Raw genomic sequence first — 15,892 nt, forward strand, 5'->3', positions numbered from 1 at the left:
ACAACTTTTGTTTTTTCAAAAGGAAGAGGGTCATGTGACACATCAAACTTATTGGGAATTTCACAAGCAAAACAATGGTGTGCTTGGTTTTAACGTAACTTTATTCTTTCATGAGTTATTTACAAGTTTCTGACCACTTATAAAATGTGTTCAATGTGCTCTCCAGTGACATGCGGCGAGTGCTACGCTGTGGGCTCTTGCTGAATGAAGCTAGGACAGCCACTGATGTTTCTTCATTAGACCCCTTTCACACTGGATACGCCTATAGCGGAGCATTAAAATAGCGTTAAAATCGCGGTAAAATAGCAGTGTTTTACCGCGATGTTAACGCTATAGGCGTATCCAGTGTGAAAGGGGTCTAATGAAGAAACATCAGTGGCTGTTCTAGCTTCATTCAGCAAGAGCCCACAGCGTAGCACTCGCCGCATGTCACTGGAGAGCACATTGAACACATTTTATAAGTGGTCAGAAACTTGTAAATAACTCATGAAAGAATAAAGTTCCGTTAAAGCACACCATTGTTTTTCTTGTGAAATTCCCAATAAGTTTGATGTGTCACATGACCCTCTTCCTTTTGAAAAAACAAAAGTTGGATTCAAAATGGCCAACTTCAAAATGGCCACCATGGTCACCACCCATCTTGAAAAGTTTCCCCCCTCACATATACTAATGTGCCACAAACAGGAAGTTAATATCACCAACCATTCCCATTTTATTAAGGTGTATCAATATAAATTGCCCACCCTGTACTTCTACTATTACTACTACTACTACTACTAGAAATGAGAATTATCACTTGTTGTTATGGAGTGGCACAAGATGGCGGTTGTGCAAAGAAAGATGAAACCAATTTAAATGGTAAACATGGGCCAACAAAAAGTCAATAGATTTTAGTGGTTGGCACTCTTAGGCCCTGTACACACGATCAGACATGTCCAATGAAAATGGTCCGCGGACTGTTTTCATCGGACATGTCTGCTGGGAGATTTTGGTCTGATGTGTGTACACACCATCAGACCAAAATCCCCACGGACAGAGAACGCGGTGACGTAGACGACACCGACGTTCTCAAACCCGGAAGTGCAATCAGTGATGTTCAATAGCAAAGCATTAATGTGCTAAAAATAGTCTTATAGTCTTAAGTGTTCTTGAAATCTTCAAATTCAATACAATCCTTCACCACCCTTATCCCTCAAGTGAAAATGGAGGCTTACCAAAATTCATTGACCCCTCATACAGTAAGTTATATAAAGTTTTTAATATAATCCACAAACAAGGTAAACTTTGTAAGGTTCCGTCTCCTCAGCTGTATTCCACCTTCTCCAACTCCACTCAATCACAGTATAAGGTTTTCATAGGAGGAGAGAAATATCATAGTGTAGTAACTCAGGGGCAGATCCACAAAGATCTGCCCCGGCGCAACATATCTGAGATACGATACGCCGCCGTAACTTACTTTTTTTGGTTTGAATCCTGAAAGAATTTGCGTCATAAGTTACGGCGGCGTAGTGTATCTCTCGCGGTGTAACGGCGCCTAATTCAAATCGGCGAGTAGGGGGCGTGTTTCATTTAAATGAAGCGCATCCCCGCGCTGAACGAACTGCGCATGCGCCGTCCCTAAATTTCCCGCCGTGCATTGCGCTAAATGTCGCAAGGATGTCATTGTTTTGACGTGGATGTAAATTACGTCCAGCCCGATTCACGGACGACTTATGCAAACAAATGTTTTATTTTTAAATTGTACGCGGGAACGACGGCCATACTTAACATTGAGTACACCACCAAACAGCAGCTTTAACTATACGCCGAAAAAAGCCGACTAGAGACGACGTAAAAGAATGCGACGGCCGCTCGTAGGTTCGTGGATCGTCGGAAATACCTAATTTGCATACTCGACGCGGAAAACAACGGGAACGCCACCCAGCGGACGCCGAAGAATTGCATCGAAGATCCGAAGGCGTACGAAGACGTACGCCTGTCGGATCTAACCAAGATGCCGTCGTATCTTGTTTTGAGGATTCAAAACAAAGATACAACGCGGGAAATCAGTAGATACGCCGGCGTACTCGCTTTGTGAATCTGCCCCTCAAACTTTAATGCATGAAAATATATAAATGTATAAACTACTCACAGACTTCAATAATACATAGGTCTCAACTCATCCACTATCAATGTTTGCACAAACCGATAATTCCTTCATAATACATGCTGATCAAAGTCTTCTATGATGTAAGTGCAAAATAACCCTTTTTTAAATACAATATTTTAAATCCTCTCCCTTTCTATATGTTAACACTGGCTGGAGCTCTGAATATGGTATCTTTATCTACATTGAATGGATGTCAGCATTGCTTTGGACTGTATCTCTGTGACCTCATGTGTGATATATTGTGTATTTGACTCCCTGAAATAGGGGTCAATTAAGTCTGGTTAGTGCATAGTGTGCCTGCATGCTGGTGGAGAGGAACTTTTCCTATATTCACTCAGGACTAGAGTTGAGCGGACACCTGGATGTTCGGGTTCGGACCCGAACCCGAACTTTGAAAAAAAAAAGGTCGGGTTCGGGACCGAACCCGACCCGAACTTTGACCCGAACCCGAACCCCATTGAAGTCAATAGGGACCCGGACTTTTGACTACTAACATGTCTCTAAACAACTAAGGGAAAGGGCTGGAGGGCTGCAAATGGCAGCAAAATGTCGGGAAGAGCATGGCAAGTACTCTGAAAATAAATGTGGATAGGGAAATAACTTAAAATAACATAAAAAATAAATAAATAAAAAATAAAATCATTTTGACCTAGGAAGACGAGGTCCATATGTAGTAAGAGGTTGAGGTGGATGTGGCGGTGTAGGTGGGATCTTGCCCTAAATGGGTGTTTTTAAATACAACAATAGTGTAATATGGTGTAATATGCAGAGATTCACCTATATAATTCTTTCCCTATAGCAAGAAGCAGGAACCTATCCCTAAACAATGTACTGGACAGACAGTATATCACAGGGGACAGGTGGAGTGCTGGTGAAATATGCAGAGATTCACCTATATATTTCTCTCCCTATAGCAAGAAGCAGGAACCTAGCCCTAAACAATGTACTGGACAGACAGTATATCACATGGGACAGGTGGAGTGCTGGTGAAATATGCAGAGATTCACCTATATAATTATTTCCCTATAGCAAGAAGCAGGAACCTAGCCCTAAATAATGTACTGGACAGACAGTATATCACAGGGGACAGGTAGAGTGCTGGTGAAATATGCAGAGATTCACCTATATAATTCTTTCCCTATAGCAAGAAGCAGGAACCTAGCCCTAAACAATGTACTGGACAGACAGTATATCACAGGGGACAGGTGGAGTGCTGGTGAAATGTGCAGAGATTCACCTATATATTTCTCTCCCTATAGCAAGAAGCAGGAACCTAGCCCTAAACAATGTACTGGACAGACAGTATATCACAGGGGACAGGTGGAGTGCTGGTGAAATATGCAGAGATTCACCTATATAATTCTTTCCCTATAGCAAGAAGCAGGAACCTATCCCTAAACAATGTACTGGACAGACAGTATATCACAGGGGACAGGTGGAGTGCTGGTGAATTATGCAGAGATTCACCTATATATTTCTCTCCCTATAGCAAGAAGCAGGAACCTAGCCCTAAACAATGTACTGGACAGACAGTATATCACAGGGGACAGGTGGAGTGCTGGTGAAATATGCAGAGATTCACCTATATAATTCTTTCCCTATAGCAAGAAGCAGGAACCTAGCCCTAAACAATGTACTGGACAGACAGTATATCACAGGGGACAGGTAGAGTGCTGGTGAAATATGCATAGATTCACCTATATAATTCTTTCCCTATAGCAAGAAGCAGGAACCTAGCCCTAAACAATGTACTGGACAGACAGTATATCACAGGGGACAGGTGGAGTGCTGGTGAAATGTGCAGAGATTCACCTATATATTTCTCTCCCTATAGCAAGAAGCAGGAACCTAGCCCTAAACAATGTACTGGACAGACAGTATATCACAGGGGACAGGTGCAGTGCTGGTGAAATATGCAGAGAGTCACCTATATATTTCTGTCCCTATAGCAAATAGCAGGAACCTGTCCATAAACAATGTACTGGACACACACAGTATATCACAGGTGACAGGTGCAGTGCTGGTGAAATATACAGAGAGTCACCTATATATTTCTGTCCCTATAGCAAATAGCAGGAACCTAGCCCTAAACAATGTACTGGACACACACAGTATATCACAGGTGCAGTGCTGGTGAAATAGGCAGAGAGTCACCTATATATTGCTGTCCCTATAGCAAATAGCTGGAACCTCTCCCTAAACAATGTACTGGACACACACAGTATATCACAGGTGACAGGTGCAGTGCTGGTGAAATAGGCAGAGAGTCACCTATATATTGCTATCCCTATAGCAAATAGCAGGAACCTAGCCCTAAACAATGTACTGGACACACACAGTATATCACAGGTGACAGGTGCAGTGCTGGTGAAATATGCAGAGAGTCACCTATATATTTCTGTCCCTATAGCAAATAGCAGGAACCTGTCCCTAAACAATGTACTGGACACACACAGTATATCAGAGGTGACAGGTGCAGTGCTGGTGAAATATGCAGAGAGTCACCTATATACTGTATTTCTGTCCCTATAGCAAATAGCAGGAACCTAGCCCTAAACAATGTACTGGACAGACAGTATATCACAGGGGACAGGTGGAGTGCTGGTGAAATGTGCAGAGATTCACCTATATATTGGTGTCCCTATAGCAAATAGCTGGAACCTCTCCCTAAACAATGTACTGGACACACACAGTATATCACAGGTGACAGGTGCAGTGCTGGTGAAATAGGCAGAGAGTCACCTATATATTGCTGTCCCTATAGCAAATAGCAGGAACCTAGCCCTAAACAATGTACTGGACACACACAGTATATCACAGGTGACAGGTGCAGTGCTGGTGAAATAGGCAGAGAGTCACCTATATATTGCTGTCCCTATAGCAAATAGCTGGAACCTCTCCCTAAACAATGTACTGGACTGGGTGGATTCTATAAGATATGGGGCTTATGAGAAGTGGGATGGGTCAAAAGGGAGGGGCGGAATCTGGCGCCCCCCATCCTAAAACTTCACCAGCCGCCAGCCGGTATGTACTCTGTCCTTTGATGCTCGGGATGCATACTCTGTCCTGTGATGCTGGGGCTGTATACTCTGTCCTGTGATGCTGAGCTGTATACTCTGTCCCGTGATGCTGAGCTGTATACTTTGCCCCATGATGCTGCGGTCGTATACTCTGTCCTGTGATGCTGTGGCTGTATACTCTGTCCTGTGATGCTGGGGCTGTATACTCTGTCCTGTGATGCTGGGGCTGTATACTCTGTCCTGTGATGCTGGGGCTGTATACTCTGTCCTGTGATGCTGGGGCTGTATACTCTGTCCTGTGATGCTGGGGCTGTATACTCTGTCCTGTGATGCTGGGGCTGTATACTCCTGACACTATGGGTGTCAGGAGTATACAGCCCCTGGGAAGGAGTGGGTGGATTCTATAAGGGGTGGGGCTTATGAGAAGTTGGATGGGTCAAAAGGTAGGGGCGGAGTCTGGCGCCCCGTCCTAAAACTTCACCAGCCGCCACTAATACAAAGATATTCAGAGCAAATAATTAACTTCACTATGTGCATTAGTTGTCAACAACAGCATACATCCACAGGATCTGACTGCTGCCCAGGTACTCAAGTTGTGTGCTTTCAAAAACAGTATGAGGTAGATGAATAAGCATACATCTGTAGGTTTTCTGGGCCCAGCAGGAAGAAAATATCCTTCCTAAGAACCCCTCCTTGGCCATAACATAAGTTATGAACATAAGTTCATAACTAAGATAGGTAAAAAAAAAAACATAAAAAAAAGGAGAAAAAACAAATAGGAAAGGTAACAAGGAAGGAGCAATAGGAGGAGAAAATGTAAGGGGATGGGGCAAATTGAGGTTTAAGGTGGGATAATTGGTCAGGACACCAACACGCCCTGGCCCACATCCCTCTTATCTGGTTAAATGTTAGATAGTCTGCAGGGAGTCATAAAAATCTACCGGAAAATAATGTGTTATGTATGGGGTCCAAAGTTTTTTTTTATTTCTTGACTCTATCATGAAACATTATTAGCCAGATTCAGAAAGACTGGCTTAAGTTTGTGTGGGCGCAGCATATCTCAGATACACTACGCTGCCGTAACTTAGAGAGGCAGGTACTATATTCACAAAGAACTTGGGGCCAGATTCACGTACAGCGGGCGCAATTTTACGTAACCGGTTTACGTTACACCGCCGCAATTTTTCCGATTTAGTGGCCGCTCCACAAAGCACTTACCTGGAAATTTGCGGCGGTGTATCGTAAACAGGTCCGGCGCAAGGCGGTCCAATTCAAATGGGGCGGGTACCATTTAAATTGGGCGCGCTCCCGTGCCGGACGTACTGCGCATGCTCCCGTCGCAAATTTCTAGACGTGCTTTGCGCGAAATTACGACGCGCCAACGTTTTGTGAATCGCAACGTGAAAAAAGATTTACGCCGGAAAAAATAAAAGATTTTAAAAAAATTCAAAAGCGACGTGGGAAAGACAGGCATACTTTAACATGGTGGAGTACTTTTACACCATGTTAAAGGTGCACTATCTTTGCGACGGAAATCTAACACTCGCAACAACGTAACGATGGGAAAAAGCTTTGTGGATCGCTGTAATTCCTAATTTGCATACCCGACGCTGGTTTACGACGCGAACTCCCTCCAGCGGCGGCCGCGGTACTGCATCCTAAGATCCGACAGTGTAAAACTATTACACCTGTCGGATCTTAGGGATATCTATGCGTAACTGATTCTATGAATCAGTCGCATAGATAGAAACAGGGATACGACGGCGTATCAGGAGAAACGCTGTCGTATCCCTTTTGTGAATCTGGCCCTGGCGTCCTAAGTTACGGCGGCGTAGTGTAAATGTGCCGGCGTAACCCCGCCTAATTCAAATTAGGCAGGTAGGGGGCGTGCTCCATGTAAAATACCCGTGACCCCATGTAAATGTTGGTACTGCGCATGCGCGCTCATGCTCAGAATTACGTCGCAAATACTCCTTGCTGTCGACGTGAACGTAACCTACGCCCAGCCCCATTCACGTACGCTTACGCAAACGACATAAAATACGACGACTGTGCCGTCGCCTATACCTTGCATGGGCTGCGCCATCTTTTTGGTGGTTTATCTTTACATCGGAAAAACGCCTTACGTAAACAGCGTATCGGGCGCAAGTACGTTCGTGAATAGGCGTATCTTTCTAATTTGCATATTCTCTGCGTAAATCCACATACACGCCCCTAGCGGCCAGCGTAAATATGCAACTAAGATACGACGACATAGGAGACTTACGCTGGTCGTATCTTAGCAAGATTTAAGCGTATCTCAGTTTGAGAATACGCTTGAAGAAACAACGGCGCGGATTCGGACTTACGACGGCGTATCTAGTGATACGCCGTCGTAAGTGTTTCTGAATCTAGCTATATTTGTTTACCTTTTGTGACTGGACTAATGCACTAACTGCCCCGCAGCCCCTAAAAAATAAAAGTCAGAGGCACCCCAAGTGAATTCAGTAAGTCTTTAAGGTACCAGGTACCAGCAAAATAAACTTTGTAGCTGACCCTTTTGCTATCATATGGCATGGTTTTTGGCTTTTGAATAGAATTCCTCCAACTGTTTCTTCATATCTGATAACTATTTCTGACTGGTTGACTTCCAATGACATCCTATTGCTTTCATTCTCAGTCTACAGACATATATACCTTGACTTCAGTTCTGAGAAATACCCTGAATAATTATTGTTTCAGTTCACATTATATACATTGACACTTCTATTGGAGTGTTACATTTTTTCTTGACTACATAGCTAGATGAAACCGTTAGTGACAAAGGCTATGTCAAGTTTAATAAGAAGACTGCATGCTCAAAAAGGATACATTCAAAGTTGCATTTGATAAGATAGATCAGTGATTCATCAAACACGGCAATATGACAGTAAGATAATATTCAAGCCAATAGGAACTCCACATTGAGAATGTAGATTTTGAAGTTATCCTAATACATCAGTCATGAAATAATGCCTTCATTTATTTTTGAGTTTATGGATTTTGAAGCTGTCACAGATACATCAATCATAAAATAATGCCTTCTTTTATTTTATTTTACTGTACATAATTCTGGCTGATGTAAGCTAACATACTTTTACATGTTAAAATATGTCAAGTCATATTCCTTCTGCTTTACAAGGTTTAATTACTTAGGTATCAGAAAGCAAATGTAATCACTTTATTTAATAGAATGATGCACTTCAAAATTGGAATGGTATGCAGTAATAAAATGGATTACCTGACTAGTTGGAAAAGCCCATTATGGGTAATAACAAAAGCCTATGCGGAGCAATGTGCATTACGGCATTGGCTTATGTTTAAGCAGCATGTTATTTCACAGTCAATAGATTAAAATGTATAATATTAATATATTAAAAAGTCTAGCAAGCTGTATTCATTAGATTTGTTTTGTTATCCTAGGTGATGGTTAGTTACCTTTCTGCTCTTCACACATTGTTACATACATTATAAGTGGCTGCTCTATTAATAGGCTGCATTTCTGATTCATTGTGATGATTTGTCTTGAGCCCTCTATTCATTAAAGTTGGTGTGACCTCACTTATTAACAAGCAAGCTGCCAAATAATGTAGGATGGAGTTTTATTCAACGATTACGTGACTTCCCAGACTTATTTCTCATCCTGGTTCTCAAGTGCGACAAGGTTACCTCAATGTGCAGCTGCTCTTGTGACAGGGAAGCACCTAATAGGAGCTGCTGTCAATTGAACCAGGCCATGCAGGAAGTGTATATTGAGAAAAATGGATAACGGCGCCAACAAAAATATGTGAAATTGAAAATTAAATAAATATATATACAAAAGTTCAGCTCAAAAAATTAGTAGGTGACGAAAAAACTGTGAAAGAAAGGTGCAACAAGTGTAAATTAATAATAAACACCAAATAATTAGTTGAAAAATAAGAAAAAAGTTCAAATTTCTTGCAAATGTAGAACTGGCAATAAAATGCTCCAGATTTAGGCTACAACCACCGTGCTCTCAGAAAGTGCAGCATGCATAAGTGCTTCACCCAAAGTGACAACCAAAATGCGCTCACCAGAAATATACGGCCATAAATGACCTACAGGCATGTAAAGGGTTCTTTCAGGATCTGTGGGGTGGATTCAGGTAGGGGCGCGCGCAAAACTGCGGCGGCGTAACATATGACATTTACGTTACGCGGCCGCAAGTTTTACGGGCAAGTGCTTGATTCACAAAGCACTTGCCTGTAAAGTTGCGGCGGCGTAGCGTAAAAGGGGCCTGCGTAAGCGCGCGCGTAATTCGAATGATCCCGTAGGGGGCGTGGATCATTTAAATTAGGCGCGTTCCCGCGCCGAACGTACTGCGCATGCGCCGTCCCTAAAATTTCCCCGACGTGCATTGCGGTAAATGACGTCGCAAGGACGTCATTGGTTTCGACGTGAACGTAAATGGCGTCCAGCGCCATTCACGGACGACTTACGCAAACGACGTAAAATTTTGAAATCGCGACGCGGGAACGACGTCCATACTTAACATTGGCTGCGTCTCCTAATAGCAGGAGCAGCCTTACGGCGAAAACGACGTACGCAGACGACGTAAAAAACGACCACCGGCCGCACGTACGTTTGTGAATCGGCGTAAGTATGCAATTTGCATACTCTACGCTGACAACTACGGGAGCGCCACCTAGCGGCCAGCGTCAGAATGCACCCTAAGTTACGACGGCGTAAGAGACTTATGCCAGTCGTATCTTAGGCTACAGTCGGCGTATCTAGCTTTCTGAATACAGAAAGTAGATACGCCGGCGCTACTTAGCAATTATGCGGCGTATCTATGGATACGCCGGCGTAATTGCTCTCTGAATCCACCCCCTTCTTAATACACTCTCTCTCAAATGGGGTCAATTCCCAATAGATCCAAATACAGATAACTCCTTGTGCATTCCAATCATCCAATCTAAACGGCTCCACCGCAATGAGCCACAAAAAACGGGGATAGTGTAATACCGTTTTTATTTTTTTTAAACTGCAAGGTAAGACAGTGTATACAGGCAAGTACACACACAGCTTTATGAAAGGAGGCAGCGGCCAGGTTACTCACTGTAAGCTATATGGGCCCCGACATGCATCTCAGCTGTTCAGGATTTAAAAACTCATAGCTCCATTGTGAGGCGTGCTTTGTCAAATTTTGGGAATTTACCCCATTTGGGAGAGAGTGTATTAAGAAGGATCCTGAAAGAACCCTTTACATGCCTGTAGGTCATTTATGGCTGTATATTTCTGGTGAGCGCATTTTGATTGTCAGTTTGTGTGAAGCACTTTATTATGCACGCTGCACTTTCTGAGAGCACGGTGGTTGGAGCCTAAATTTGGAACATTTTGTTGCCAGTTCTACATTTGCAAGAAAATTGAACTTTTTTCTTATTTTTCAACTAATTAGTTGGTGTTTATATGGACATTAATTTACACTTGTTGCGCCCTTTGTACCTTTCTTTCTCATGCAGGAAGTGTATCAGTTAGGCTGGCTATCGGATTACAGGCTCACTGTGAGTCCAGTGCAGCTTGATGTTTCACCTACAGGGGGCATCTCCTTGATGCTCTAGGCACAAAGGGAAATTTGAATGACACTGGATATCATTCAATGTGGAAGAGGACTGGTACTGAACCACAGATGAAGACACTTAAAGCGGTTGTTAACCCGCATATACATGCGCGCAAGAGATTTCATTCCTGCAAGGGCCGGCGGCGGCCGGCCCTTCAGCCGAGGATTCCCCCTGCGCATGCGCCGCTGAAATCAGCGGTGCATTGCGAGGGGAATATCTCCTAAACCGTACAGGTTTAGGAGATATTCTTTATACCTACAGGTAAGCCTTATTATAGGCTTACCTGTAGGTAAAAGTCAAAAAAGTCAAAAAGTGGGGTTTACAACCACTTTAAGACAGTGATATAGTGTTGAATTGACTAGTGTTCAGGGGTCAAGTCCTGGGAAAAAAAGTGTGGGAACTCACCCAAGATTCCCCACCCACTTCAAAAAAATTGCATGTGTGTGTATATATATATATATATATATATATACCGTATATATATATATATATATATATATATATATAGATATATATATATATATAGATATATATATATATATATATATATATATATATATATATATATATATATATATATATATATACACAGTATATGTGTTTTATGTACTACTTTTTTTAACGAATAAACTGCAACATTTATTGTCAAGTGCCAGTTTTATGAGTCAGGGAAACACATATGAAATGAACATGCATTAAACAAATAAATATAGCACAGATGTAACAACAACATAATTTAATCTGTATGCTATACGAACAATAAAACACACCACTAAGGTTGCCACCTGTCCGGTTTTGACCCGGACAGTCTGGGTTCTGACACATGTGCCCGGGTTTCCAACCGCTGAAAACCCGGGCACACATTCCACGTTCTGTGGCCAGCGACAGCCGTATCTCTGTCCCCGGCCTCAACATCTAGAGGGGTGGCGCGCATGATGCCGTGCCCGCTATCACAGTCACACAGCGGTGTGCTCTGAGCCAGCGGGTGCCCTGTGATTGGCCGAAACAGGCCATGTGCGGGGCGTGCCAGGCGCACCTACATGGGGGTCTGAGATTGGCCCTGCGGAGCTGGTGCTGGTCACGTGTGGAGGCGGGGGCGGGGCTGAACTGTGGATTCGATAATCTTGCCTGCTTGCTCCTGGAGTCCTGCCTCACAATGTGTGTCTCCTGAGGTCTTATCTGCTCTGTCAGCTTTCCCCCCTCCTCTGTGTCACCCCCTCCTCTGTGTCACTCCCTCCTCTGTGTAACCCCTCTCCTCTGTGTCAGCCCCACTTCTCTGTGTCACCCCCTCTTCTGTGTCAGCCTCCCTCCTCTGTGTGAAAAATGAAAGACGACGTTTCCCATAGTAATCCTTTGTTGTTACTGGCCGCTTACTTTATATGTGGATTCATCGCCCACCCGGGAAGTGTGTGCGGGTATTTCGTCACTTCCGCAATGTCTCCTGGGAGCTTTTGTCATTGTTCCCAGGAATCATTGCGGAGGCCTTCCGCAAGTTATCGTGGGATTTAGAAAGAACATTAAGCAAGTTCTTTCTAAATCTCACGATAATTTGCGGCAGGCCTCCGCAATGTCTCCTGGGAACAATGACAAAAGCTCCAAGGAGACATTGCGGCATCGCCGCAGGCATCGTTAGTGAAGTCTGGGCGGCTCGAGTCCTGCAGCGGGAATGGCGTTCCTGCTTTGGAAAAAGTGCAGGGACACAGTTCCCACGCGTTCCCGCAGGACTCGAGCACTGCTAGTGTTACTGTAAAAAATAAAATAAAAATCGTATTCAGGAGGAGGATAGGGGACAAAAGTAATAATATTGTTATACTTTAGTATGCATAAGAATATATATTTTTTCTACTTTTTCCCATACTTTTTCTAATTTTTTACATGTTTCAGAAAAAATGTGTGCTGTTAATACTTCGATTTGTATTTCTTCTGCATAATCAAAAATGAATAATTTCTTCATACCTTGTTTTATGTGCTACCAAATATTTTTGTCTTATGTCCTTTTATTTTTCTCTTTTCATTTTATAATTTGAGGTTTGCACAAAGGTGAGCATTTTTTTAATGCAGTATTGTCTTTAGTTTGATTACATGTTGTTCAATATTTTCTTTACCCCTTGTTTCTTTGGCAATATTATACAAAATCTAAAATTCTTTTTTTGGCTTGAACTTTGTATTATTATGTGCATTATCAGGGTGTATCTAACACGAGGCAAACAAGGCATTTGCCTGGAGCAGCATTGCCATCCCTGCAACATTCCTAAAAAAATGTTGATGCTGACTCCACTGCTCCGCGCCAGACCTGACAGCAGCAACCTGTGACCCTGCCCTCCTTCCCCACACTGTCCCTGCCTGGCACTGAGATTGGGCACGGCCACGGCTCCTCCTTCCCCCCTCTTCCACAGCCATATCCTATTTCCTAACCTGTGGCTACGGCTGTAAAGAGGGAGAAAGCAGGGGGATGCAGGAGGAAAGGATTCCTTACAGGGGGCTTTCCAATCCATCCCTGGAAGAGAGTGCAGGAGAGTCAGGGCTGGGGGGAACATAGCCCAGACACCAGGCATCCCAGGCTGGGGTGATCTCCTGTCCTCTGGAGATATGTGAGTGTGGGCACTGGGGGTGTATGAGATGACTGTGGGCACTGGGGTGAGTGTGGGGGCTGGGGGGTGAGGTGAGTGTGGACACTGAGGTGTCTCTCTCAGCCCCTCTCTCTCATCCTCCCCACCAACCTCTCTACCCTCCTCTCTCCCCTTCTTTCATTTTTCTTCTTTTCCATGTGTCCATCTCTCTCTCTCCTTCCTACTCCTATCTCTTCACCTAGCGGGGGGGGAGCACTGTGGAAGGCTAGTGGGATGGTTACTACCCCACCTCTGGTGTGGTGGAAGGTCTTAAAGCGGAGCTCCACCCTAAAGTGGAACTCCCGCTGAACCCTCCCCCCCTCCGGTGTGGTATTTGTACCCACTTCCGGCCACACAGTCTTGGGCAGACTGCGGGCATGACGTCACCTCCCCCCCGTTGTGTTCTGGGAACACCTGGCTCCCAGTACACAGCGGGAGCCAATCGGACTCGCGCATGCGTTGTAGGGAACCGGGCAGTGAAGCCGGAGCACTTCACTTCCTGGTTCCCTCACCGAGGATGGCGGGGGGGCAGCAGAGTGACGAGCAATCGCTCGTCCTCTGCTGCGGACGGCGCTGGACTCCAGGACAGGTAAGTGTCCTAATATTAAAAGTGAGCAGCTGCAGTATTTGTAGCTGCTGGCTTTTAATATTATTTTTTTTCAGCGGACATCCACTTTAACTGCTTAAGGACTGCCTCCTGCAAATATACGTCGGCAGAATGGCACGGCTGGGCACATCCACGTACAGGTACATCCTGTACTAGTACCCAGTCGCGGACTCGCGCCCGCGGTGCACTCCCGCGTCCCGGTCCGAAGCTCTGTGACCGGGACCGCGGGACTCGCGGACCCGATCGCCGCTGGAGTACCGCAAACGGTCCCCGGAGCTGAAGAACGGGGAGAGCCGTGTGTAAACACGGCTTCCCCGTTCTTCACTGTGGCGGCAGCATCGATCGTGTCATCCCTTTTATAGGGGGACACAATCGATGACTTCACACCAACAGCCACACCCCCTTACAGTTGTAAACACACTTCAGGTCACACATAACCCCATCAGCGCCCCCTGTGGTTAACTCCCAAACTGCAAAAAAAAAATTATTAATAAAAATGCAATAAAACTATCCCCTATTTTGTAAACGCTATAAATTTTGTGCAAACCAATCGATTAACGCTTACTGCGATTTTCTTTTAACAAAAATAGGTAGAAGAATACGTATTGGCCTAAACTGAGGAAAACTATTTTTTTTTATATATATTTTTGGGGGATAATTATTATAGCAAAAATTAAAAAATATTGAATTTTTTTCAAAATTGTCGCTCTATTTTTGTTTATAGCGCAAAAAATAAAAACCGCAGAGGTGATCAAATACCACCAAAAGCAAGCTCTATTTGTGGGGAAAAAAAAGGACGCCAATTTTGTTTGGGAGCCACGTCGCACAACTGCGCAATTGTCAGTTAAAGCGACGCAGTCCCGATTTTCAAAAAGGGGCCTGGTCCTTTAGCTGCATTTTGGTCCATGGCTTAAGTGGTTAAGGAAGATAATGTTAATTTAAATGAAATCCCCCTATGTACATCACATTCATTTTTATTAAAAAATCCTATGTGATATATTTTTGTATAATTTAATGTACATAAAATCACATCAAAGCTACCTTTTAGTTTAGATGTGGACCTAGGACTGGAGGCTTATGCCCACCCAAAGCTCTTCAAAGCATCTGGGCTCCAGGAACCAGACAGAAATTAATAATATTCTGAGAAAACAAGTTTGGTTTCTTCATATCAGCCATCAACTCCTGAACACCTTACCATGTGTAGGTGAAAACATATGACACACATTCACATTCCACAATCCTGACAGTCAGTGCCTAACAGCACTTTAACAGAAATCAGGTGTATTATTTCAAAAGAAACCAATGCTAAAATAAACATAAGCTGCCATTGCTTTATCCCTTTGGAAAAAGCTAGTTTATGACTATATCTGGTTCAAATACTTTCTGAGTCACTGCCTCTTAATAAAGGTTGTATTTAATCATATTTGGCAAGTGAATTATGCAGAGATATTCATTAAATAGTTTAATTAATCGACTAAATGTTACAAACTGACAATGCTTATAATTATGGTTTATATCACATATTACTTTGTAAAACTGATAGAACCAACATTCATACTTCTTTTTACATTCATGGAAACAGGGTAATGTTGCGAAACAGCAAAGAAAAATGTACAGGTTCCTACATACTGTACATGAGATGAGAACACCCAAGTGCCAAGCAATTCTTTTCTAGTATCTTAATGGAATTATCATGCCTGTCTATGTCAGACAATTATGTTAGCAAACAGCCTGGACTGATCTCAGGGGACTAAAATCAAACATATAGGAAGATCGAGCCATCCAGTCAATTACTTCAACTGAGATTGGTCAGGCAGGACTGTCTGCAGATTTTATAAAGCACTCAAAGACATGTTTCCTTTACAAAAAAATAGACTTTTGTTATTCTCTCCTAATATGACCAAATG

The 15,892-nt window shown here is 43.5% G+C and overlaps 1 protein-coding gene across 1 annotated transcript in view; it reads left to right on the top strand.

The window, feature by feature from the left end:
- LOC120932515 (melanopsin-B-like) overlaps nucleotides 1-15,892 on the top strand; it is a 78,811-nt gene that overhangs the window by 54,995 nt on the left and 7,924 nt on the right. The gene's annotated exons all lie outside the window — the stretch shown is intronic.

This window comes from Rana temporaria, chromosome 1 (assembly GCF_905171775.1).
Source record: "Rana temporaria chromosome 1, aRanTem1.1, whole genome shotgun sequence".
Classification (NCBI taxonomy): Eukaryota; Metazoa; Chordata; class Amphibia; order Anura; family Ranidae; genus Rana; species Rana temporaria.